Source organism: Paramisgurnus dabryanus, chromosome 14, assembly GCF_030506205.2.
Source record: "Paramisgurnus dabryanus chromosome 14, PD_genome_1.1, whole genome shotgun sequence".
Lineage (NCBI taxonomy): Eukaryota > Metazoa > Chordata > Actinopteri > Cypriniformes > Cobitidae > Paramisgurnus > Paramisgurnus dabryanus.
In genome coordinates this window covers 25927961-25954361 of record NC_133350.1, presented here as the reverse complement: position 1 = coordinate 25954361, position 26401 = coordinate 25927961, and the positions used below count along the sequence as shown (strand labels likewise).

Genomic DNA, 26401 nt, shown 5'->3' with positions numbered 1-26401 from the left:
CATCCATGCTTGGCTCCGGCCACACCAGACAATTGGCTGAAGTTCATCATTTAAATGTCATGTACTGTACTGTAGGGATATTCAGATCACTAACAGTAAGGTGCCTGTGGATGAAATGAAGCATACTGTATATAGTCTGTATGCATTGTAGTCTCTGTTAAAACAAAGGAGTAGCCAGAAGAATGAAAAATAACTTGCATTCACAATACAAGTATGCATTTGACTTTGTCCAAGAGACAAACTTATTAGTCACCTCATGTGAATAGAACCCATTGCCTCGGTGTTGCAAGCATAATGCATATTATGCAATTTAGAAGCATGTTGGGGTGTTGAACTATTTGGTGATGTTAATTTTTTTTTTTTTAAATGAACAGTTGAAAATGAAAAATTTGTCATGATTTACTCAAGCCATGTGGCTTCAAATCGTCACATAAGGGTTTCTTTCTTTAGCAGAACACAAAAGTTGTTTTTTATACTGGCCACTCTTTCTCACGTAATGGAAGTGAATGGAGACTGGGGCTGTCAAGCTATAATGGGCCATATGACTTTTGTCATGTGAAAGCTTTGTGTAAGACTTTTTGCAGCCAGGGACCCCTTACAGAGCAAAATTTCGAAGGACACACCTAAGAAATTCAAAAAGTTTCTATATTTTTAAAGCATATTTTTACACTTATTTTATAGTGATAAACAAAAACTCAGTCTTATGAATGCAAAGCAAACAAGCCTGTTGAGTAAATTAACCTCATGAAATGTTTTAAATTTTTAGGATTTTATAGATGGAAAGATCTTTACAATTCTAGTTACATTTTTGCTACAAAATAAACCAATTAAAAGCCATTTGTGTGTTGTGGCTTTTGTTTTTATTGTTAAGTGGTAGTCTTATTTCAACATATACTTTATAAAAGAAGAGATTTGCTTGGGAACCAATGTGGTCGGAACCAAAGTTTACATGACTGCGTTCACTGAAATCCTCTGAAGCGGAAGACTTCTACATTCCTTTGGTTACCGCCGAGCCGCATCATAGCTTATTATCATAAAGTTGACTTGATTTCAATTCTCCTCGATGCTAACGCCGTCCGAGACGCACCGCACTACTGCCTGCCAGAGACCACTACCGGCTTACATTAAAAAGCAACTCTTTCCCCGCCATTGACGAGTTATCTCATCGATTAAAGGCGGGGTGCGTGATATTTGAAAAACACTTTGGAAAAGGGAGTCGGTCCGACAACCAAAACACACTTGTAGCCAATCAGCAGTAAGGGGCGTGTCTACTAACCGACATCGTTGCCTGGGTTGCGCATGTCTGGGTCTATCAAAAGAAGGTCCAGATTGTATTGGGGTAGGGGCGTGTTTGTTTAGGTGATTTAAATACATCATGTAAGAAAGAGGCCGCACTATGTATAAATTCTTTTATTTGCACATCAAATAAATGTATGCATAGTGTGGCCACTTTCTTAGCTCATGTTTTTAAATTATTTAGGCCAGCACTCTTTAATTTTAGACACTTGAGTGAAGCCTGCTCTTATCTTCAATTGTTTAGGTGATTTCAAATGTCAACATTGGCTTTCAGAGATCATGCAGCCCGCCTTTAAGAGAAAACATTTGCATGAAAAAAAAACATGTTCTTGACGAGGTTCTATGGTTATCTGTAATACCGCGTAAAAAATATGTATTCATTTTGTACTCTGTATTTGTTTTGATAATCGTTCTATATCTGATTTCTACCAAAATTCCTTCACAAAATTGCAATTATTTCAGCTTTTTGCTAAAAAACAAATCTTTTTGAAGAAAAATACCCATATTAAAGAGTTTATAAGCAGAGAAAAAAAAACTACAGATGGAATGAAAAGTTTTTTTCCCGTTTTGTTTCTTTGTTTGTTTGAAAGTGGATGGTCTGGAAGGAGGAGTGAAAACATGGTAAAGGCCAGATTCACTAACAGTGTGCCCCAGCGCAAACCACTTTTTTTGCTTTACAAAAACTCCTGTCAGGATTTACTTAAATTAGCATTGATAAAGCAACATATTTTTTTTGTAATGACTAACTATATTGCATATGCATTTGTAGAAGTTTCCTTTTCAGACACAAAATTTATAAGAGGTGAAAATTTTAATGAATCACGCAATGCGATTTACAAAGGTTGTGTTTGTCAATTTACTGGTATTTGTGCCAATATTAATACCCAAAAAGCATGTCCTTAACAGCCAATATTAACACCCAAATACAATTTTGCGCTAATTGGTAGAATTTACTATTGAGTTAGTCATAAATAAGATGTTGCACCTGTGTACTTAAACATGCACCTTGTCAGTAAATCTCCATTCCCATCTGCACTTTTTTTCTGTTTGGTAAATCTGGCCCTAAATCTTAAATTGTTTTTATACTAAAATTGTTGTAGTAAAGATTAAGATGGATTGTTTTGCTGTCAGACATACTACTCTCCCCATAAGGTAGTTACATAAGCCTATAAAAAGTGTTTGATGATAAAACTAGAAGCCTGACTGTAAGACCAGTGAAACCAACTTAAACACCAGCAAACCACTTCACTTTCAGCATGCCTAACCAGAACTTACACAGTGTACCAAAGATTAATTTAAGCTTAGTTTGAGCCGGGATAGTGGATTTGAGCTGTAGGATAAGATCTGCATTCTCAAAACCTCCACCAAGCTGAAGAGATTTGCATTTCACCTTTCTTCCCACTTTTGGATTTTTTTCTTTGCTGATCTCTTCATTCTTTCCCTTTTTTTGCTTTAAGAGAAACCGTGTTCGAATTTTGGTGTCTACCACTTGAGTTTGAGTGCTTCTACTGGAAAAATGGGAAGCAATACAGTACATTTCCTGTGCTAAATCATTAGCTGGTTGAAATATGGATTGTATCCGCTGCCCAGGGCACATGAGATTTCCCGTCACACAGCTTTAGATGAAAATGACAATGATCCAGAAGGGAGGATGTGAGGTTTCACCATTAATGCTGTTTCTGTCCACTTGGGACAACAAGCAACACAGAACATGGTTTGCGCCACGGGGACCTTTAGCGTTTTTGATCGCTTGCTGAATGCTTTGATCAGCGTCGCGTTCTCTGGTGGTTATCTTCTCTTCCTCAGGGCCAAAGAATCTTGTTGCAAGCAAAAACATGAAGGTTTTATTTAAAGAGGATTATTTAGAGACACTAATTAGAAAAAAGTCTCTGTGAATAAGTGCCATTTCCTTTTAAAGAGCACCTATTATGGGATACACGTTTTTAAACATCCTTTTGTGTGTAAGTGTGCATTAGTACATGCTAACGATATTCAAAAAGTACATACCTCAAAGAAAACGATGACACGAGTTATCGTCTCTAACCTTCGAGGACTACAAAAAACACTCGGATTGTAGGCAACAGTTTACTTCCTGGGATTAGTGACGTAGATAAGACCAACATTATCATAGTTCAGCCCTCTCTGCTTTGCTTGGGTACGCCCTCAAAGACGAGGGTGGGGTGGGGAGCGCGCCGAGTCAGAAGAGAGCTAAAATGGCGGAGGTTGTGAGTCCCTGCTTTGACTCTGCTTGCAAACTCTTGTTTCATTGTTTAAGCGATTAAATCTCTCGAGTAGACGCTGTCTCTTTAGATGCAAGGGAAAAATAGCACTTTATGGACTTCCACAGAGGACATCATGTTTAATACGGTTCCGGAAAAATCCAGTCAGAAGTTGTTCACGGAGTTTTCACAATAACTGCTTCTCATGAACCGAACCTGGATTTGCGCGAAGTCTCCTCTTGAAAGTTGGATTACTGTGCACTTCTGGATCACAGACTGTAAGTATTCATGTTTATTATTTGCCTTTTACTGTACATTACGTAACCGGTAACCGGAGATTAACATAATGTGCGTGTAGAGCTAAGCTTGCAAGCTAATTGTTTTGTGTTGTAATACTGTATTTCATAAACAACGTACCATATTTACACACGTGTATGTTGAATTATGCAGACTATCGTTTTTTTTATCTATGTTGGTTTAGGCATGTTTACAAACTTGCTAAGTTGCTAAGCTAAATACAAATACAAATACCAGCTAAACTGTTACCGGTAAAATTTGTTCTCATGATCAAACTCAAGAAACTCTAAGTACAGATGATTTGTTTAAAGTTATATGTATTTTACTGTTGTATTTACTTGAAGCTTTCTTAGATTTTGAAACGAAGTAAACACATAATGTGTGTTGCTAATGTTGGGCCATGTAATATGTAATACATTAACGTTTTAATGAATAGTCTAACGATTTATAGTCATGGTACTCTATTGTTATAATATGTATTTTTGACTGAATACATGTTTGTTTTATTTGTCTATATCCTAGATTCGCAGCTGGACACATCCTTCTACACTGTATGCAAACATGCAACATCATTACACACAGTACAAGGAGTCAGACTGGCATATGAGGAGCAAAGGTGTGTAACACACATGATGTATTTAGCTAGTGAAACCACTACCAGTCTTAAATGTATAACTGATGATGACAAAGTTTTTTTTCTCTGCATAATCATAGGAACCCAGGCAGTAGCATCGTTTCACAATGTTTCCATCATCATCATCAGTGGATGCATTTGCCGTCCGTAGCCTGAGATTTCAGATTTGCAGCAAAAAAAATTGATTTTCTCATTTATTGGAATGCTGTGCAGGTATTTAAGTATTTTAGTAACTGTGTTAAATAAAGTAGTATTTACTTTTACAATAAATTAATTGCTTGTTTATATTTTACAGGTATTTGTACCTTGCAGCCATCCATTACAATGTCACCAAGCCGTAACAAAAGCAGGAGAGGGAAAGTACAAGGCTATGTTCCCAAAACACAAATGACATACCGTAAGCAGTAATGTTTTATTTCAAATACATTCATAATTAAAAACTTAATGTATGAAGCAGGGAAATAAATTATCAAAACAAAAGATTTATTGACTGCAATATTTCTACAGTTATGTGGAGGATGTGATCAGGCTTGTGTTTGATGAGGTATTTGAAGATAAGCTGAAGGAAACCCCGATTCCAATGGACCTGGCATCACAGTTTGAGAGACCTTCAAAGGAGGACGTGATTGCATGCCATCTTCAGTGCAGGGGTCGTCGAAAGCCAAAATTGTGACCGATCTGATCAGGAAGCTCCAAGCGTATCTGGAGAACAACACACGACAGGATGATAACCTTATAGTGTCGTCTTAAATAGCACCAGCTGACAAAGCTTTGATATGCCATTTATCTGAATAGATAGCTGTAAGAAATGAATTGAACAATTTTTGAAAGAAGAGCACAATATGGTTACTAAAGTATGTTTATTTGTATATTGTTTAACATTTAAATATATATTTGTAATAAATAAAAAAAACTTTTGACTGACTATTATATTTTCTTTAAAGTTGCATCTTTTGTTCTTTTAGGTACTTTGTTACTATAATGATACTTTAGTGTTATTGGTTTAAAAATGTAATAAAACTTACTCTAGTCCTGCACCTCAAAGGCTTATAGTCGGTACAATAAATGTTCTGTGTGTAGGGATTTAGACAATTTGTGCAAAACCTGGATGATGAATCACGCAGGTAAGAGGCCCTGGAACCTGTTACATTCTCCTTAAAACCTAATAAGTAAAAACATAGCACTTATAAGTAAGCAGTTTTTCATAATAAACTTTACCATAGTGAAATAATGTAGAACATTCATTTCAATTAATACTTTATTTGTGCTACATTTGGTGTTTCCATATAGTTTGCACAGTAATATAGTATGTAACAGTCTTTTATAATAAAGTTTACAATAGTAAAATAATGTTAATAAGTGAAATAGTTTTATAATCATTTCAACAAATACTTTCTATGTGCTACATTTGGTGTTTCCATATAGTTTGCACAGTAATATAGTATGTAAGCGGTCTTTTATAATAAAGTTTACTATAGTAAAATAATGTTAATAAGTGAAATAGTTTTATAATCATTTCAAATAAAACCTTCTATGTGCTACATTTGGTGTTTCCACATAGTTTGCAAAGTAATGTAGTACGTTATAATTACCTTTTGGATGTCTTTGCAACACATTTTCGTCTTCGTTTAGCATTCTGGCAGAGCTAAGGACACCTAAAAAAAGTTAAATCCAATCGCGTTCATTGACGGAGATCGTTTACATCGTAACGGCCGTCTGAACTCTCTGGATCGAGCTTGAAGTGGTAAGGCAGTACAGACACCATCGTTTATAGAGAAATATAGCGCTTGTTTACATTGCCTGTGACTCTCAGTCAGAACCGGAAAATCCACGCGTAGTCAGGGGCGTAACCTTTCAAACACACGCCGAACCCAGTTGACCAATAACAGTTGAGTAGTCATCTGACCAATCCGAATACACTAGACATTTTGGGAGGCGGAGACAGGAACTAAACCGAGCGTTTTCCAGACATGCAGAAATCGGTGAGGTATGTAAGCAATTTATAAGACTCACAGTGCATTAGTTCAAGTTTTAATAACATGTATGTACTATGGGATATTACAATAACCTGCTAACGTGCTAATTTATTAGCATAATTGGTGCTCTTTAATTATTATTACTGTGCAATCCACATGTTGTCTATGTTCCAGGGTGTCTGTGATTATGGAAAATTATTATTTTTAAATCTAGTTAAAACTATTGTATTATAACAATTTAAATCTAGAAGGAAAATATATCAAATTAAAAATTAAGAAACAAACAACTGAAAATGTAAAAAAGAGTCAGTACACAAACTTATTTTTTTCTCTATTAAAGGTGCAGTGTGTAACTTTTTGTGGCATCTAGTGAGGTTGCGCATTGGCTTTGTCCACTGCTCACCCCTCGCTTTTGAAACGCATAGAAAAGCTACGTTAGCCACCACAGGACAAACGTGTCATCGTCGGAGACAACTTAGTAAAAAAAGTTTGTCCGTTAAGGGCTTCTGTAGAAACATGGCTGCACAAAATGGTGACTTCCATGTAAGGGGAACCTCGGTGTATGTAGATAAAAAACATCTCATTCTAAGGTAATAAAAACATAACGGTTCATTATAAAAGGTCTTTATTAACCCCTGATCATATAGTTTTGTATATTATTTTGCATTTCTGTTAAGAGATCCTTCTAAAAATTACACACTGCACCTTTAATAGCAGTATCGCAAATGCTTTATTGCCCTACAGTATGTTTCCAACTTTCTTTTCTATAACTGTATATTATTCTATAATATTCTGTTTATGTCGCACAATTGTACAGTCGTTTACAAATCGGATTACAGATGCATCAAAGTCTTTTTTGTAGTTTGTGAACATTTACAAACCTGTTATTGTCAAAGCATTTTTCAGCCAGCACAGAGGTGCATCTTTTCTTTGTGCCGAACCTGAATGTTTTTTGTTGAAAGCACTCTGGAAGTATCCATTAAAGAAATAGCAGTGCAATAAAAACACAATGTTGTCATAGCGAATACAAACTCTATAAAAAGTCTCATAGTTTTTCGAGTCCACTTTATCGCTTTCAGTTTTGTCCTTTCAATATGTTGTCAGGATAAATCGTTTCATAACATGTTTTATTATATTGATTTTCCAGCTTTTTTCTTATAAAATAAAACAAATCGAGGTACAACCAGATGGTTGTAAATATTAGGTTACAAGTTCAGGAAAAATAGGAAAATTGGAATATGAGGAGGTTGTTGCTTTTTGCAATACAAGGAAAGTAATATTCCCCAATTTCTCCTCCCACGGTTTTTCGACCAGATGGCCGAAGACACAATACACAAACAACATTTTGTCATGCCTCTCAACAGTTATCAGAAAACAAACACAAACATTGTCCCAGCAGTCTATTACCTTCAAACGCGGATACGGTCACAGATAGGCAGTACCGTAATCTTACCGCACTGTTCTGCTTTTCTAACAAAGCTTTTAAGAACAAACAACTACGCTTGCGGTCTCGTACCTGGAAGCTTCCCCTCAGGGACCAGCTAAACACAGCTCAAGGTCTCGCCTCACCTTAACTGCTAAACAGTCTAATAATCCTATCATCTTTTCTTGCTTTACGTCTTGCGTTGCCCCAGTGCTTTTAATTAGTATGCTATTGTTTCACAAACTCCTAGTTAACTGTCTTGTTGTCTACAGCTTTTTTGTGCAGGGCATGAACCTAATGGTAATAACCAGGCAACATATCTCACGGTGGCAGGTAATTTTGCCTTATCTGTCAGGCACTGTGGTGGGTAAACTGTAAGATGTCTTGAACTGGGCTCTGTTTATGAGATGCTGTTGTTTAATAGCGATGATGCACACTTAAGTTATACATTTAGATTAAGTCTTAAAAAATAAACTGAAGACACACTTACCACACATGTGTCTGTTTAGATCATGAGTGATGTTTACTATTCACTTTTGTCATTATTGTTATTTTCCTTTAAATTCTTATACGCACCCTTTTCCAGTTTTGCTCGCTTCAGTGGTCAAAATTTTGATTGTGAATGTTTTGGTAGGTAGGTAGGTAGGTAGATAGATAGATAGATAGATAGATAGATAGATAGATAGATAGATAGATAGATAGATAGATAGATAGATAGATAGATAGATAGATACAAAATTAAAAGACAGGTTCAGTATTTTCTGTTACAAACTTTTACATAGCATCTGTAGGTTATAACATTAAACATTTGATCATTTTAATAATATTTAATATATTGATTTTCAAAGATTTATTAGAAAAACTGATTCTTTTTCCAAAAAATGCTATAAATCTATTGAATCAGTATATAAATGTGCATTCATCTTTGCCATGTTATATTCATTTAGTTGACTAGTGGTTTACACTGATTAAAAAAATAAACATTACTAGCATTATTCAAAACACTTACTTTGTCATATTAAGAACACTGTCATTGCTGCTGTCATCCTTGGGACGTCATCGCCGAACGTTTTTTGACAGCGATCAGCTGTAAAATGTTTTGGTCCTGCTCGATTTTTGTAAAATAATGTCATTTTTCATAAGATCCCCTGGGGTCAATGTGTTAGCATGACAGAAGCTTGATGCTGTCGGGAGAACAAGCAACAGCCGGCATTTTTCCTTCACCTGAGTGCCTCTCGCGTAAATTATTAAATTTTGATGCCTAATGTTTCTTCCCCACCACAGAAAACCACCACAGGTTTATTAATGCCATCAAAATTACTGTTTTGTTTTTGTTTGTTGATCAGGAAGTACAAAGTAGATGAAGAAAAACTATGATTCAGTGTGTGTTCAAAGCGCCGCCATTATTGTTTACAATGCGTGGAATGGTGCGCTGTGATTTGTTGAGCGAATTTATTGCATTCTGCAGAGGAGGAGGACTGGCGTTTGGCATTTTGATTGGAAATAAAGGGAGAAAAGATGACAGAATAACACGCCGGATATCGGATTTTGCGTAAATGAAGATTTAAGACTTTTTAATGCTGACCTGATACAATATTGACTTTGGCTGTAACTTTTTTTTTTATTGGTGTTTATCGCGTTTTGGAACCAAACTCTTCAAATCTTCATAAAAGTGAGACAATGCACCTTTAAGTGCAAAACGTTTTTTTTTTTACAGTGTAGATAGATAGTGAAGAGTTTTTTTTCTTTGTTATTAAAGCAAGTTTTTAATAAAATGTAAAGTTATCTTATTTGTCTTTTCTATGGACATGTTTTATCAGACACACGTGTGTTGTTACGGTTACGCACCTAAAACTAAGTGAACTTCCTGTCTGTATTTATTAAACGGTCTGGCTAGTGGCTAAAATGATCTCTGAAACAAGTACCTTGTCAAAAATAAAATATTTTGGTTTGCAAAAGATGAGGGGAAATGACAAGCATGGATCACAGCTGTGTGGAGAGGTTTGGCAGCCAGGCAGTGGCGACCAGTGAGTTCTTTTTTGAGGGCGCACGATGCGAAGCACGTCCCACCATGTATTCATCTTTTATCATAAACCCTTTCGACGCATGCGCAGCAGGCACGTATTTTGACATAACGCATGATGCACATAGTTTCACATGAACACATATGCAACTACAGCCAGGCAAGAATTCAAGGACCTGTATCTAACATTGTATATAAAGTAAATTTACTCAATAACGTTAGCTCAGTGTAATAGCTGATACACATTAGATATATGAACGAAGGTAATTTACTTGTGATTTATTTCCCTTGTTATTATTAAAAAACTACTGTACAGGACTGTAAAATGCATTCTGGGATTGCCTCATCTATGAAGAACACACATTACCCTAGAAATTGGCCAAAATTGAGTGCAGACAATAATTTTCTTGTGTAAGTTATAAATCTTCCCGTCTAACTTTTAAAAAATCCATCACATTTGGAGCCTGCTTATGCCTTTAAATGCTATCTATGTAGACAGCTTACTAGTTTTCTAAACTGAGGTAAAATGTTATTAGCGCAACCCAACAAAGTTACAAAATCCAGCAGCATCCTCTGCTAGACTTTTCACTCCACGTCTGTAAAGCTCTGATGTTTAAAATATCTGAAATGTTCTGACTGACACCACCTGACCCTTTCACTGGGCCGTGGAGAGGGGCCTTCTTAGAGTGGTCCTATAAGAGATCTGACAGTCGAGACTTAATGCTTTGACATCTCGCTATCTCAGAAGTCCCTGCTCGTTCGTCCCCTTTTAACCTAGTGATCCATAAATGCTGCCGAGCTCCTCTTGTGGTGAGTTGGGCTATTCAGAGGAGAAAGCCTTGTAGAAGTGCTCTGATTTCATCTCATGGCTTCTCTCCTTGAAGCGTTTACCGCAGTTTATTGATTCAGATGCATGTCACACACCCCCACCCGCTTCTGGTTTAATCATATCAGATTTTTAAGATGGTTCTGGATTGATGCTATTGATTGCGTCAGGCAAAACGGTCAATTCCTGTCCGTGCGCTTGCTTTTTTTGCCGTATAATGTTTTTACGGAGAGCTTGTTGAGAATTTAAATGAACATGGTGGAATCGATGTGTTTTTTGAGAACGTGAAGTATTAGAGAATCTTTGATATGATTTTATAATTTGTCACCAGTTTACAGGGATATCGAGTGGTCAAACCTGATGCACACATCTGCATTGCAGGCCCAATGAAATGCAGCTTTCTTTCCTCTGTTGATGTATTTCCTGTTGAAACAGGAAATTTGGGCAAGACTTAATAACACCCAGGTCAAAAAGACGTAGTATTTAATGTATTAAAAATATACTTAAAATACAAATAGTATGTTTATAATACATTTGTATTTCCAACATACTTATTTGAAGTGTATTAAAAATACGTTAAATTGCATTTAAACATATTTTTTAAAAGTATACTAGAAGTACACTTGTAATAAATATATACTTAAGTACATTTTTAAGAAATATGCTAAACTTAAGAATATTTTAAATGTATTTATATTAAGTGTACTAGAAGTACATTGGTAATAAATATATACTTAATTACATTTTTAAGAAATATGCTAAACTTAAGAATATTTTTAATGTATTTATATTAAGTGTACTAGAAGTACATTGGTAATAAATATATACTTAATTACATTTTAAAGAAATATGCTAAACTTAAGAATATTTTTAATGTATTTGTATTAAGTGTACTAGAAGTACATTGGTAATAAATATATGCTTTATTACATTTTTAAGAAATATGCTAAACTTAAGAATATTTTTAATGTATTTATATTAAGTGTACTAAAAGTATGCTGGTAATAAATATATGCATAATTACACTTTTAAGAAATATGCTAAACACAAATGTACTTCTAGTGAAGTTTTAGTATATTTGGATAAAACATACTTTTTTCAAAACATGATTCATTAATTGTAATAAGCTAACATTGAACTTTCCTCAAGCCTTTCAACATTATATCATTCCGATTGCACAATAAGCTATTTTTTCAAAGATTTGCTTAAAATCTTGCTTGTTTAATTTCAAAATCTTACTTGTTTAATTTCAAACAACACACGTGACACACGTGACTAAACCTGATTGGTTGTTGTCATAGTAACACGTCACGGTGCTATTTGAAACTTGTTCAGTTTAGTTCAGTTGTTCACGGTGCATGCGGTTGCTTGCATTAAACGTATAAACTGTTAAATTAGATGGCGACTCTGCATTAAACGTATTTATTTAATTAATCGGCGATCATATTTCACCAGAGGACTAAGATAAAACAACTCGATTTAAAATATGAGCAGTTTTAGTGGATCTGACGTTATTTCGCTTTTTGTTTGGAGATGAACGAGACAACACAAGGGTAAGTGATGACAGATTTTCACATTTCTTTATTTAGTTAACTAAGTAAAACATTACATTACATTTAACCCAGCTTCTTTATGTAACGTTATGTCTGTGTTGCGTGTGGTAATTGGAACATCTTTATTTTCTGACTAACGTTAGGCATTTCTCTTAAGCATTTCAGAAATCATTAAAACCTTTCTTTTTTTTTAGCACAGCGACATAAATATGACCAACCAGATCCCAAGTAGACAGGAACAAATGAAGATATAGCGCATAGAAAGACTTATTCTTGGTGGTAAGTTTGTTGTTGCTATTTGATTTCACGTTTAAGTTTTTCTAATGTTTCTCTTGCAACGCTAACGTTAGTTTAAAATTAATGTTTGAGCTGTCTTACCTGAAAATACCATGATATGACCATATGGTTATTATAACTCCAGTAATGTTCAATGGCTAATGTTTATATCAGTTCAATCTTGACAACCTTATTGTCTTTTTGTTTATTTTTAAATGTATTTCTAATTACATATGGACACAAAAATCACATTGTAAGAAGGGATACTTTTATGAGAGATTGTAAAACTGCCGAGGCTGGGTTTGATTATATTATATTGTCTTAATATATTACTCGGGGTAAGTAAATCTTAAAACGAAAACAAATCATTTATCATCATTTACCTGCCTGTTGTTTTTCAGATCAACTGCTATTGACATTTTTGAATCGGGGCAAATGTGGAGTGAAGAAAAACGTTTGCAACACATCCATTCCAGGTGGCTAATTTCTGTCCTTTTGAATTATTCTTGTAAAAAACGTTTTTTTATTGTAAAGCTGTAAGGGACTTGGCCTAGTCATCATTGCACCATTTGGCAGGGCACCAGACTAACTTTTTTTACTAGGAGCACAGTGGCCCCCAACTGAAAATTTTAGGGGCGCAACCAGAAAATTTAGGGGCACACACGGTAAAACAACATGCTAACCAAATATTCACATGTCTACTAATTTAGACTGTATTACTAATAAATACTTTAATTATAGATTCAGAAAGTACAATGTGCTGTTTCAGATTAGTGTCATATCCACTGATCTATATAAATGAATGGATTGCACATGACGTCACACTTGTGAAGCCACCGCGCCGCCATGTTGGTATACCCAAACGTTCTATTTAATCAATGGACGTTATCAGATTTTAATGATAAAACATCACTTTACTCATCTTCGTTTTTATATCTGAAGTTACCCTGTACATTATTACAACACAAACGTCCAAAGCATGTAAATAGTTATTTACTGAAAGTTGTACATTTTGCATTTTAAACAGTTATTATACATTCATCTTTATTACAGTATCAGATCAGCAGACAGACCGCAGCATATTTAGTATTAATGACAATAAACGTGCTCATTCTGAAATCTAAATAAATAATCATGCTTTGTACAGTATGTGCATGCAATAATTTGCTAGTTTTGTAATTATGTTATCTTAACTTACAAGTTACCTAAACTTATTTAGAGATATAACGCTGACCGTCACAGTGTAGCTGAATGTCAAAAAAAACTTTATTTATACCAGTGTCATTAGCAAATGCAGCAGACACACTCACCTTAACGGTTTTTTATAAATCAATTATCCTGCCCGATTAAAACATAAACATTGCAAATAACACCAGAATTAACAAATAATTAACGTACACATATCCTAAAAATTAACCTTGTGTAACTGATACGCTGTAAAGGGGGTAAATTTTGATCATGATTTTGAATGGAAGTCAATGACGCTCTCTGCCGGTTGGGTATACCAAGATGGCGGCTCGAACTTTGCGCTGGCTTCACCTCACGCAGTTACGTCAAGCGTTCTATGCGCAATCCAGTCATTTATATAGATCAGTGGTCATATCACAAAAAAAAGGTCAGATTTCCTGGTCGCACATGTGCGACCGGATGTAAAATTCAGTGGCACACTCTCAAATTTAGGTGGCAAAATGCCACCATTTGATAGCAGTCTGGAGCCCTGTTTGGCATCATTTCTGATTTCCTTAAATCTCCTTAAACAGAGGTGAACCTTAAGTTTGCAAGACCACAATAGACAAACAATGGAAAATGATCTAGGTTCAAATAAAACACAATTATCAATGTAAAACACATCCTGTAATACACACAGGTTGCTTTATTTCATGAGCCTGTTCTAATCCTATCTTCATTCCCACTTGTAGAGTGCTCTGACAGATAAAACTGACACGCTTGATGAGGACACAGTCAAGCTTTAAAAGGTAAACTGAGAAGTTAACAAAACTTCCATACATGCATATCTATGCCAATTAATTTTAAACATGGATATCCAAATGTTAATTCATTATTGGTTAATTGGTATATTCTGTTTCCTTTTCACAGCCCGTGTGATAAAGCAGTCTTCAACTACTACGGTGTCTGAATTGCAAGAAGTGACCCTCCACTTAAACATGTGACATCTAAACTGTTTTGTGTTTTAGTTCAGCTTTTTATAGGTTTATCTTAAGTTGGTTAAAGGCAGAGTGCACTATTTTTGAAAGCCAATGTTAACATTTGAAATTACCTAAACAAACATGTCTCTACCCCAATAGAATCCGGACCTTCTTTTGAAAGAGCCACCACACACATACGCAACCCCGGCAAGGATGTCGGTTAGTAGACACGCCCCTTACTGCTGGTTGGCTACAAGTGTGTTTTGGTAGTCGGCCCAATTTCCTTTTCCAAAGCGTTTTTCAAACATTGTGCACTCCGTCTTTAAATTGCACTTAAACATTTTTTTTTCATTAACTTTTTATGCAGATAATTACATTATGATTATTATATAATCATTGCTTATGAATATTTAGTGATTGCATATTCATAGTGTACTTTTCATTAATACATTTAATGTTAATGTTGTACAGTTTGATAGAAGTAGCTCTGTAATTGCATTTCTCTGATATTTGTTTTATATGTTTCTCTTTGGTCAAGAGATTATGTATGTCTCTGTGCTTGATTAATTTACTTTAGGTATTTTTGTAATGTACACAACACAATATGAAGTATATTAAATTGTTCTGTATTCAAAATCTGTGTATGTGTCTTAAAATTTAATGATTTTAATATAACATTTTAAATATTAAAAACAGCTTTATAATAAAATAGAAGTGTAATGCTAATACATTTCTATTAATGTAATGCTAGTATATTTCTAATATGCTGAAGTACTATTAAAGTGTTCTTAAAGCACAGTTAAATTAAGCTCTAAATGTATTCTAACTGTATTTTTAAGTGTATGAGAAGTGCATTTCAAATGAATTTTAAAGAAGTACACTTAAATTGCACTAAATATATTTGAAGTTGTTCCAATTTAACACAATTTCAATATATTAAATATAATGCAAATAGATTAAAATTGACTTTAAATATATCTTGAAATGCATTTAATATATTTGAAGTGGGTTCAATATAATACATTTAATATGCATTTAGTATAGTAGCTTTTAAATATATTAAGTATGTCCCAAAAAATACTATTTAAATATATTTCTTTTTCACCTGGGCACATAGGGCCATATTTTAATGATCTGAGGACGTGGCACTGTGCAAGTGCACTTAAGTTTAACGACCTACAAAATTTCATTTTATAATGCATTCGGGTGAAGGACTCTCCCCCCCATGTAACACAGTAAATGATTTTTTTTTTTTTAGAAACATACCCCAGTAAAAGTACCCACCTTTAAATTTACTCTAAAAAGTAAAAAAAATTACCGAATGTTAAATATAACAGAAAATATAACAGAGCAAATGCAGCATGTTACTACCAGCCTCTGCCCTCACAACGCTCTGCCCTCGTTCCTGTCAGAGAAGCAACTCTTTTATGGGATTATTAAAGCCTCTACATCCGTACTTTGTATCCCGGAAGCTTACAGTGATCCTGGAGAAGAGAGGTTTTATAAAGGAAAGGTTGTATTCACAATCCTAGCAGGTTCCCAGGGTTTTAACTTACCGCCTGCTTTCTCTTCATTTCAGGCTTCAGATTCGTCCGGATCTCTCCCGGGCTTTTTCCTTTAGGTGATGATCGCTCACGTAAGCTTACGAGGCTTTAATCCTACCTGACAGTTTAATGATAATTGCACGGGAGAAGTTCACCCAAGACGCTCGCTATCAAATGAGCCGAGCGGCAACTATAGACGGAATCGAAGGCCAACTCTTTATTTAGGGCGTGAGAAATAACCTTAATGATTTCTCTGTCCTTCACACAGCAAAAATCATATTCCTAATGAGTGTTGAAATAAATTGCCTTTATTCAGAATATACAGCCGGACACAACATTTCAACAACTTTTTTTATAAAATAAAAATAAACCTTTTCATTTAAGATTTCATCAACATTCATTTTGTTTTAATGGCACCATGCTCGCAAGCAATATACAGTAGCATACTGTGCAAAAGTTATAGTGATCATATATAATTTTTTCTCAGTCTCTTTATGAAAATACAACCAGAAAATACAGGAAATGTGTATGTAGTATTAAAAACAGTATAAAAGTATAAGCTGAAGTGTCAAGTGTTTATGGTGAACTCCCCTTCCACTTGAGCAATAGCAGACAACTGGAGGATCTCTTAAACATAAATGAAATAAAATCCTAATTTTTAATTCTAATTAAATGACTTCAGGACTTCAGTTTCCTCAAAAAAGCTCAAGATTTGTTTAGTGCCAAAAAGAGAGGTCAACATTAAATACTGACTGATGCCTGAAGAAAACATGTAGTTCTGAAAATTGCTTTTTTATTTTGTGTACATATTTATTAAAAAAGAGTAAAAAAAAATATGGAAGGACATTAAAACTTTGTAAAACAACGAAGCTGGTGATGGTGGCCTAAGACTTGTGCACAGTACTGTACTTCACATGTGTAATCTAATATTTTTTCTTAAATCAGCATGTTTCAAAGACTATCTTGTATGCTTCAGTAAAAACAATCTGACCTTTTACTTAAAAGCAACCTATCTTCCAACTTATACGACCCTTTAGGTCATTTATCCATTTTCTAAAAGTAATATCATGAAATGATATTAGGGTATGATTTGCAATAATGTTATATTGGGATAGGATTTATTTCATTTAAACCACCAGGATTAATTGTATTTATATTACACTATTTAGGCATTTTGAGCAAGTTATGTAACTCATTTATGTACTTTATTTGCCTGTTAGTTTTTTTATTGTCGAGAATCGGGTAGGTTTAAGCCAGGGGTGCCTATAGGGTGCTCCAAAATATCTTTTAAACGTTAAATATTTATAAATCATATTCAACTTCATGTCGATCTGATGCATAAAACAAACAAATTCAATAAAGTGAATGTTGAAAAACAACGCCAGAGGGGTAGCCTGTGCCTTTAACTCTTTTGCTGCCAGTGTTTTTAAAAAAAGTTGCCAGCCAGCGCCAGCGTTTTTCATGATTTTCACAAAAGTTTAATGCCTTCCAGAAAATGTTCTTCTTTAAAAAAAAAAAAAAAAACGTTTCATCCTACCTTCAGTGGTTCTTTTGTAATCAGCTTTTGAATATGGGTAGGTTTCTGCAAAAACACCACATTTTGAACAAAAAGGAGAGATAATTAAATTTTTGTGACGGAATTTTCATAGAGATCCCATTTAGAGCGATCTTTAAAACAGACATGGACATGCAGTTGCTTGCCATAGGACAATACTTCCTGGTTAAAGAAGTTGCGGAAAGATTATAGCGGTATTGCGGAAAAACGGAAATTCTCGTCATTGGCAGGGAAGCGTTTTCTCTTAATTGACGAGATTGATCTCTTAATTGAGAGTGTTGCTTTTTTGTAAAAATTATGCTTAAAATAAGAAAACAAATTTGCCATTTGTTCTTTATGGGCCTTTTTAAACCTGGTTACTTCATGTGTTTTCTTTAATACAGATAACTATCTGATTTATTAAAACCGTTCCATTTCCATTTGGTCACATAAATGTATCTTGGCTGAACAGATGCATTTTTTCCGATCTTCTATTCTTGCAAAAAAAAAATGCTAATTGCACGATTCATTACTCCGCCTTAAAAAAACTTAAGACGCTGCTTATACAACAAAAGGCAGCACTTAATGTATGTTGGACAGGAGATGTGCAACTCCTTGCTCCTGGCATGAGCTGAAACATGCAGTACAGAGCAGCAGGAGAGTATATTTATCTTTGATTCATTTAATTAAGTTTGTCATTAGACTATTTTATTGGTTGTATTGTTAAGTGATTTACCCACAATTGTCGCTCTATAAAGCAACAAGCGTGTCGTCTTTGTTTGCCTCTCTCCCGGCTAACGTGGGATTGGCGTGCTTACATTCGGGAGGAGTACAGCGTTGATACAGTATGTGGTGGCTTCATCATCCAGATGTATTTAAAAATGTGATTTGTCGGATTTAAATCATTCTCAAAAACTCTTTACCTTATAACTTCACATACTATTTATCAGTGTGTCTGTTAATTAAAAATAGAAATATTCCCATAAATACCCATAAATAAAAGCACTATTGTTGTAATTTTGAGCCTTTGTAAATTTCCTGCAACCTAACCTTGCTTTCTATAAAATATCACCAGTATGATGTACAATGAAAATACCCAAGGTGTGTTACTCGATGAAAAGCTTTAGAAATACAGTATGTCATTCACTGTAACCTCAAATTTAAAGACCCCGTGTCAGGTTTATGGGGCAAATATGAAGTCAAGTCCACATGATTTCAATCACTGGCCGTCTGTTGATTATTTACCCTTCAGGTGTGTCTTTGGGTGAGTGAGATCCTATGCTATATATCACAGCATGCAAATATCTCTCTTGAATATTTCATCACAAGGCCTTTACTTCTAGCCGTGGTTTCGGTGTGATCGTTTCGTAAAGACAATCAATCACATTCTAATTGTCGGCTTGTTTTCAATCTCGCATTGAAAACGTTGCGAGTATAGATGCTCTTTTTCAATCAAAAGAAAAATGCCACCTTCCTTGATGGATCATCTTTAATTGTAAAACGCAATTATTTATTACATTTTTCTAAGCACTGTCAAAGTGAAATGAGATCAGTCAGTCAAGAGAGCCTGGAGAAATGAAAGGACACCAGAATCGTGCCCTTGCTCAAACACGCCAGTGTCCTCTTCAAATCTATCAAATGCAAAACAGATGCTTTTAAACGCCTCGCAAACAAGTGAACGTGTCAAAACGAGATGCACGACTTTCCCCCGGTCTCACCAGTCCTTCTGTACATCTCCAGATGATGTATGATCCAGGCTGGATGGTAAAATAGTGGGACATTTTGTTCCTGCCACACAGCCGGGGTTGTTGAAACGTGTCTTTGTTTCTGTGGGTGGTGGAGATTTTTGTGTTTGCTGTTTGTCGTCTGTATGTCTTGTGTTGGTATATCAGTGCTAACTGATGTCAGTCCTCATCACAGCAGCGCCCGCTCAGTTGCTGTCAGTCAACGTTAGTTTTAGAGCTCACTGTGAAGTGTCACTTTTTGACAACCACAAACTCAAGTACGGTAAAACAACACATGGCAACTTTTTGTACTTCAATACACATCAATAACTCTTTAAATATATGTGGTCCTGTCTGTGCAATCCAGGTTTAAGTCTCATAATCTAATGTTGAGATTAGGAGCATTAAAGTTTGATTTTAGTTATTGGTTTCACTTTAACTTCAACCTTTGACATGACCTTACGCAGTCATCATGTTGAATGAATTTATGTAGAAAACATGTGTACACTAAGTATAATGTTTTAAATGTTTGTTTCTTATGTATGTACCATGTAGTTAAAGACACCTAATATACAGTAAAGTGTTTCTGCTGATCTCATGTTAATCTTGAGGACCTATAGAGTAGTATTACATGCTTCATATCTGCGATGAGTCTTAATCAGATTTATAATAAAAGACGGATCAGCGCTACTGCTACTTTCCCAGGTGGAGCAAGTCACGAGCAAGCAAAACATTATCCCACTATCTCTGGATAACTTATGATTCCCTACATATTTGTGTCGTTTACGTTATATGCACTTACAGTACGTGATGATAGGCAACAAAATACAGACATTTGATGCAGTTTAACTTACTGAGCAAGACTCATGACTCAGTTGGGACCGCCCCATTTCAAAAAAATCCAGCGTTAAACAAACACATGCACAACTCCGCTGCTACCCGGATAAAGAAACTATATCCATTGATTTTCATAAAGCTGGGTTCTTTGGGAAGCCAAACAAGCTTAAATTTTTTTCACAAACAACAACACACTTCTTTGGTGACATTGATTTCATGCCAGCTCTTGGTTGGTGTGTTTGTGTACTACTCTGGTTGAAGTGCCCATATAAGGACTTCCACTGTACTTCCTGCACTGAAATTGCCCATAAAAGAAATAAAGGGAGATTGTTACATATGAATCTTTCATGTTTAAAAAAATCTTTCTAAACTTGTACTTGGGACAAAAAATACTCCGTCATACGTCCAACTACTTTTTTGACACTTGGCTTTTGTTTAGCACGAGGAATCCAACTCTTAACTCTTTCACCGCCATTGACGAGATTTTCCGTCTTTCCGCAATACCGCTATTATCCACCGCAACTTTTTAAACCCGGAAGTATTGCCCTATGGCAAGCGGCTGCATGTCCGTGTCTGTTTTAAAGATCGCTCTGAATGGGATCTCTATGAAAAGTCCGTCACCCATATTCAAAAGCTGATTACAAAAGAACCACTGAAGGTAGGATGAAACGTTTTTTTTTTTTTTTTTGAAAGCAGAGGGTCTGTTCTTTCATTTGGTATATTGTATGTTTATATATTTAAAGAAAAACATTTTCTGGAAGGCATTAAACTTTGGTTGCTGGCGCTGGCTGGCAACTTTTTTAAAAAACGCTGGCGGTGAAAGAGTTAAACAAAGTGTAAATAAGTCAGAATGCATGAAATAGCTTAAGCCCCCCCCTCCTCCTTAACTCTTTCCCCGCCAGCGTTTTTTTTTAAAGTTGCCAGCCAGCGCCAACATTTTTCATGATTTTTGCAAAAGTTGAATGCCTTCCAGAAAATGTTCTTCTTAAAATATATAAACAAACAATAAATAAAATGAAAGAACAGACCCTCTGCTTTAAAAAAAATAAAGTTTCATTATACCTTCATTCATCTTTTTTTATCTCTCAAATATGGGTAGGTTTCTTCAAAGACACAAAATTTTGAGCAAAAAAAGCATCAAAATTGAGATAATTAATTAATTTTTTTTGAAGGAATTTTGATAGAGATCAGATTCAGAGCGATCCTCAAAACATACACGAACATACAGCTGTCTGCCCTAGGGCAATACTTCTGGGTTTTATAAGTTGCGGAATAATATCTACCTGGTGGATAATAGAGGTATTGCGGAAAGCCGGAAATACTGGGCATTGGCAGAGAAGCGTTTTATCTAAATTGACGAGTTATCTCGTCAATGGTGGAAAAAGAGTTAAATGTACTGAAATACAGTTCAAAACAAATAGCAAATAAGAAAATGTGACCCTATTAGAAGAAAAATTGGATTGCAAATCCCCAGTTAGCTCTAAAAACCTTAACCTTATCCACCTGGTGGATAATAGCGGTATTGCAGAAAGCCGGAAATACTCGTCATTGGCAGGGAAGCGTTTTCTCTAAATTGACGAGTTATCTCGTCAATGGTGGAAAAAGAGTTAAATGTACTGAAATACAGTTCAAAACAAATAGCAAATAAGAAAATGTGACCCTATTAGAGGAAAAATTGGATTGCAAATCCCCAGTTAGCTCTAAAAACCTTAACCTTATCCACCTGGTGGATAATAGCGGTATTGCGGAAAGCCGGAAATACTCGTCATTGGCAGGGAAGCGTTTTATCTTAATTGACGAGTTATCTCGTCAATGATGGAAAAAGAGTTAAATGTACTGAAATACAGTTCAAAACAAATAGCAAATAAGAAAATGTGACCCTATTAGAGGAAAAATTGGATTGCAAATCCCCAGTTACCTCTGAAAACCTCATCCGGTTGAATTACAGCTGGAAATGTAAATGACAAAAGAAATTTAATGCAACAATTAGTGGTTAGCTGGGTGAACGTAACCTCTTCAATAGAGTTGTACTGTTGGTTCAAGATCAGTTCAGGATGTCAATGCAGTTTAAATGGGAGTAAGATGAACACAGGAAGACCCAACCTAATCTTAATACAATGGTGAGATCCCTCTGCTGAGATGGGACGATTTACAGAGGAGCTTTGAGCAACGAATGTCCTTGCACGCATTGCATGGGTGTTTTTCTCCTTGTGTCTGTTTTTATTGGTTTGCATTTGTCTTTTTCCCCAAAAGAATGGATAACAATAAAAGGTTTTAAAGTGTCAAAAGCAGGAGATTGTGTCTTTTTGGTTACTTTTAACCCCTCCAACTCAAGGTTTGAGACTTAATAGGCCTATTTTGGTCACAAAAGCAGAACATGGACTGAGCAATAGAGACAGTCTTTTAGCTTGTGATGAACCCAGCGGGGGAAAAATGAATCAAACTGCCTTTATTCGCTTCACACCCTAACTACAAGACTGTCAGAACAAAAAGATCTCACACACACAGCCTCCATCCTGCCCGCCTTATTACAGGTCTGCTAAAACCCACCAAAACAACACCAGCCGCACCCTGGATTGACAGATCTGCTGGAATAGTTTTTTTTTAGGAAAGCATCCTTTAAAGAATTGATTTTGAGATAAAACTTTATGTGGTAGAAAAAAAATAGAGGGTAGAATAGGATGATGTTCGTTTGTTCATTATTCAGTCTTGTATATGAGCAGCAAAATGAGTGTTTAATATGCCAATTGAACCCCCTCGGTTTAATCAAATTGTGTTGTCCTGATTTCAAAAACACAGTCGTACAGACAAATGACTTTTTAATTATCTTAAGATTCCCTGCAATCACAAGCTTTAACTTATATTGCATCAATCATCTTAACGTTTTAATATAGGCACCAACTAATTCAAAAGCCTGGTGTGGTCATTATAGTTTATGTGCCATTTACACTATACAGCTTTGTGTACTCGCCGCACAGATGCAAACACCAGCACACAAACAGTAATTAAACCTATCAAAATGAACCAGAGCAATTAAATAGCATGCCAGGCGAGAGAGAGAGAGAGAGAGAGAGAGAGAGAGAGAGAGAGAGAGAGAGAGAGGTGGATTTCGTTTTGGCTTGGGGGGGACAGCAAACCGGAAATTTGCTTTATAGTATTGCTTATAATATTGACAGGTTCTTGATGCAGTAGGATCAACATGATGGCCCTGTTTACTAAAGAAATTGTTTTCTTTTTTCCCTTTATACCTTTAAATTATTGCATTTATCAGTATGTATGGTCATTGAACCCATGACCTCTTTCAATGCTCTACCAACTAAGCTACATATACAGTATAAACAATATATTACATGGATGAAAGGTCTGGCTTTGAAAACAACACTGTATATACAGCCACTGAAAAAAATATTAATAGACCACTCCAGTTTTTAATCATCATTTCTAGATGTATTGTGACCATTTTAGTCCATTTTAATCCAGTGAATTTAAACAAAAGCAAACAGTGACAAAGTCCACCCAACAGCAAATGTATAAAAGACTGGGAGCTTGACAAGACCCCTCAAAGATGTGACTAAAAATCAAGGGTTTCACCCCCCCCCCCCCCTAAAATACAGGTAAAAACATTAGTATTTTGTTGCTGAGAAATTAATAAATATAAATAAATAAATGTGTTATTTTGACCATGCTTTCCCCATTTCAATTTTTAGTAAATGCTAATAAAACATATTTACTGGCACAGCCCTTTGTGAGTGGTGGTGGGGGTTATGTACACCTTAAAATTAACTCCTAATCTTGGTCTTGTTTTAAAGAAGACACTCTGATGTTTTTTTTTAAAGTGTCTGGGCTGTGAAAATATTAAATATTTTTTTATAGCTTACATTAAATTTTTACAAATTAAAGTAATACACTAAAGTTTATAATACACTGAAGTATATATTGTAGGCTATACATAAAATTGTAAAAATGAAAATATTTTTGTTCATTAATCGATTACTCTTCCTATATAATTAATTTGATAAAACTTTTATTATTTGTTTATATTGAAGTAAACTCAGGTGCCAGATAATGGGTTAAGAATTTTGCAGAAATGTGGTCAGTAGTTTACAGAATGAAACAAAATGTATCTTTTTTTATTTACACAGCTATAAATCGTAAATCTAGACACAATTAATTATTTATAGTTTATAATTAATAAACACTTATTAATTATATATAGTTTTTATTAGTATTTTTATTTTGGGGTGTACTATTTATTGAAGGAATTTGTCACCTCATGGATTGAGCATTTAGTTGACTTGTCTCTTCTCGTCTCGTCTTTTACTTCGTGCACACATGTCAGTTTTCAGAAAAGTGTTCATTGACGTACCCGTGTATATATGTTGTAGCGAGAAGCTCAAGCCCACGTAAGCCAATCAGAAACCCGAAAACAGCAACAATCACTTCCTGTTCCTCTTTTGAACAAGGTCGCACTTTTGGCGTAGGTGCGAGCTCTGGCGCATGCTGTAACGTTAACTGCCTAAATATCTGTTTGTCTCAGTATACATGCAGCCGTGTAACCAAAGATTTTCCAAATCTCCACTCTGGCCGGAGTTTTTAGAAGGAATCAGAGGGGAGTTCTCCGTTTGCGTGTAAACAAAGGGCGCAGACGAAGGGAAATGTCTCCGTTTTTTTAAATAACCATGTATGTGTAAACAAGGCCAAAGAGAGATTGTTTTTACAAGGGGAGGAGATTTGTGTTTTTGATTAAAGACAGGGGCGGATCTAGAAAATTATTTATGGGGTGGCAAGGAGGTGGCATGAGAACTACGAGGGGTGGCAATGAAGTAAGCATCCTTGCATGGTTGTTGTGGATACAAGAAATGATATACTGTATATACTATATTCGGGGTATACACTGGACCTCAAATTTTTATAACACAAAAAAACGCAACAACAAATGTTCCTATAAGTACCTTTAGCATCTCTACCTTTGTCTTAATACTAAGTTAATACATACATCTTACCAATACCTAAAAACACTGACTGTAACCATGATGAGCAAGGTTGAACATAATGGTATAAAGACTGTTATATAAATAAAATAGCTTTGCCTCGTTTATATTAATGTAAAACATATGAAAGGCACACATCTCTTTCTATCATAACCCTCTTCTTTAATCCTTTCACTCACTTCATGATGAATTTCTGTCTTTTCACTTCTTTTTAGCTCTTTGTCATCCATTTCTGTGTTTCTTTCATCTACTCCTCTTCGTTCCACAACATATTTTTCTGTTATATCTGTACCTTCCACTCCCACTCCCATAATATTTGATTTTTCTATTCTTTTCATAGTATCCTGGAAAATGCAGCATTAAGTTGTCTTTCAAGCTTTCTAAACATACAAAACACCGAATAGTTTTGTCTCCTTAATAAAGACAAATAAAAACATTTCATATGCACGAATGGAATATTTTGATTGCTGCATACTAGCTAACAAGACATGACGGGCTGACTCTAGAAAGAACTGCTTAAAAGATATTTACTGCCTACACAAACCTGCAGTTTAGTTGTTATAACTACCAAGCAACTACCTCAGGCAATATTAAACAATCAACAGTTTAATTTTTGTCTTTTTATCTTAATCAACTTAATCACTTTAAGACACTAAAGAGAAACCACTCATTTTTTGGCAGCACGTGATGATGTGAGGTGCTTTATTAGATCAGAATTACTTGCTACAGAAGTGAAGAGACTCTTTGTTCATGGGCATTTTTTTTTGCCTTGGATGGGGCGATGCATGCTATCACTGCAGGTATCAAAAGTCTCCACCCACGCCAGAAAAGATCGCTAGATTTGTCCTAGTCGCTTTTTAAAAAAAGTCGCTAAATGGGTCTGAAAAGTAGCGACAAAGTCATCAAGTTGGCAAGACTGCACAGACTTTTTTTTACACTGTTGAGACTTTCTGCTCGGACTGACTCTAAGCCAATCATCATCAGCTATGTGGTTGTCCCACCCCCTCTAAGACACACACACACCAATCATCGTCAGATATGTGTTTCCCACCCCTAAACACACGCAGAGAAAAACTACATTGCCTTTCTGGTTAAAAGAGC

General features: G+C 35.3%; 1 protein-coding gene and 3 long non-coding RNA genes across 6 annotated transcripts in view; 3 read left to right on the top strand and 1 right to left on the bottom strand.

The window, feature by feature from the left end:
- LOC135719187 (bis(5'-adenosyl)-triphosphatase) overlaps positions 1–26401 on the top strand; it is a 475352-nt gene that overhangs the window by 355930 nt on the left and 93021 nt on the right. The gene's annotated exons all lie outside the window — the stretch shown is intronic.
- On the top strand, positions 3760–5376 carry LOC135719456 (uncharacterized). Of its 2 annotated transcripts, XR_010521103.2 has the most exons (4): positions 3760–4428; positions 4527–4659; positions 4742–4843; positions 4954–5376. It is a non-coding gene; the product is annotated as an uncharacterized lncRNA (long non-coding RNA). The 2 variants fall into 2 exon arrangements; XR_012335005.1 differs by having other exon boundaries at positions 4742–5376.
- On the bottom strand, positions 5009–6502 carry LOC135719457 (uncharacterized). Its single transcript, XR_010521104.2, has 3 exons — positions 6039–6502; positions 5472–5608; positions 5009–5148 (listed from the first exon to the last, which is right to left on the bottom strand). It is a non-coding gene; the product is annotated as an uncharacterized lncRNA (long non-coding RNA).
- On the top strand, positions 12323–15032 carry LOC135719454 (uncharacterized). Its single transcript, XR_010521102.2, has 4 exons — positions 12323–12526; positions 12925–12999; positions 14443–14499; positions 14621–15032. It is a non-coding gene; the product is annotated as an uncharacterized lncRNA (long non-coding RNA).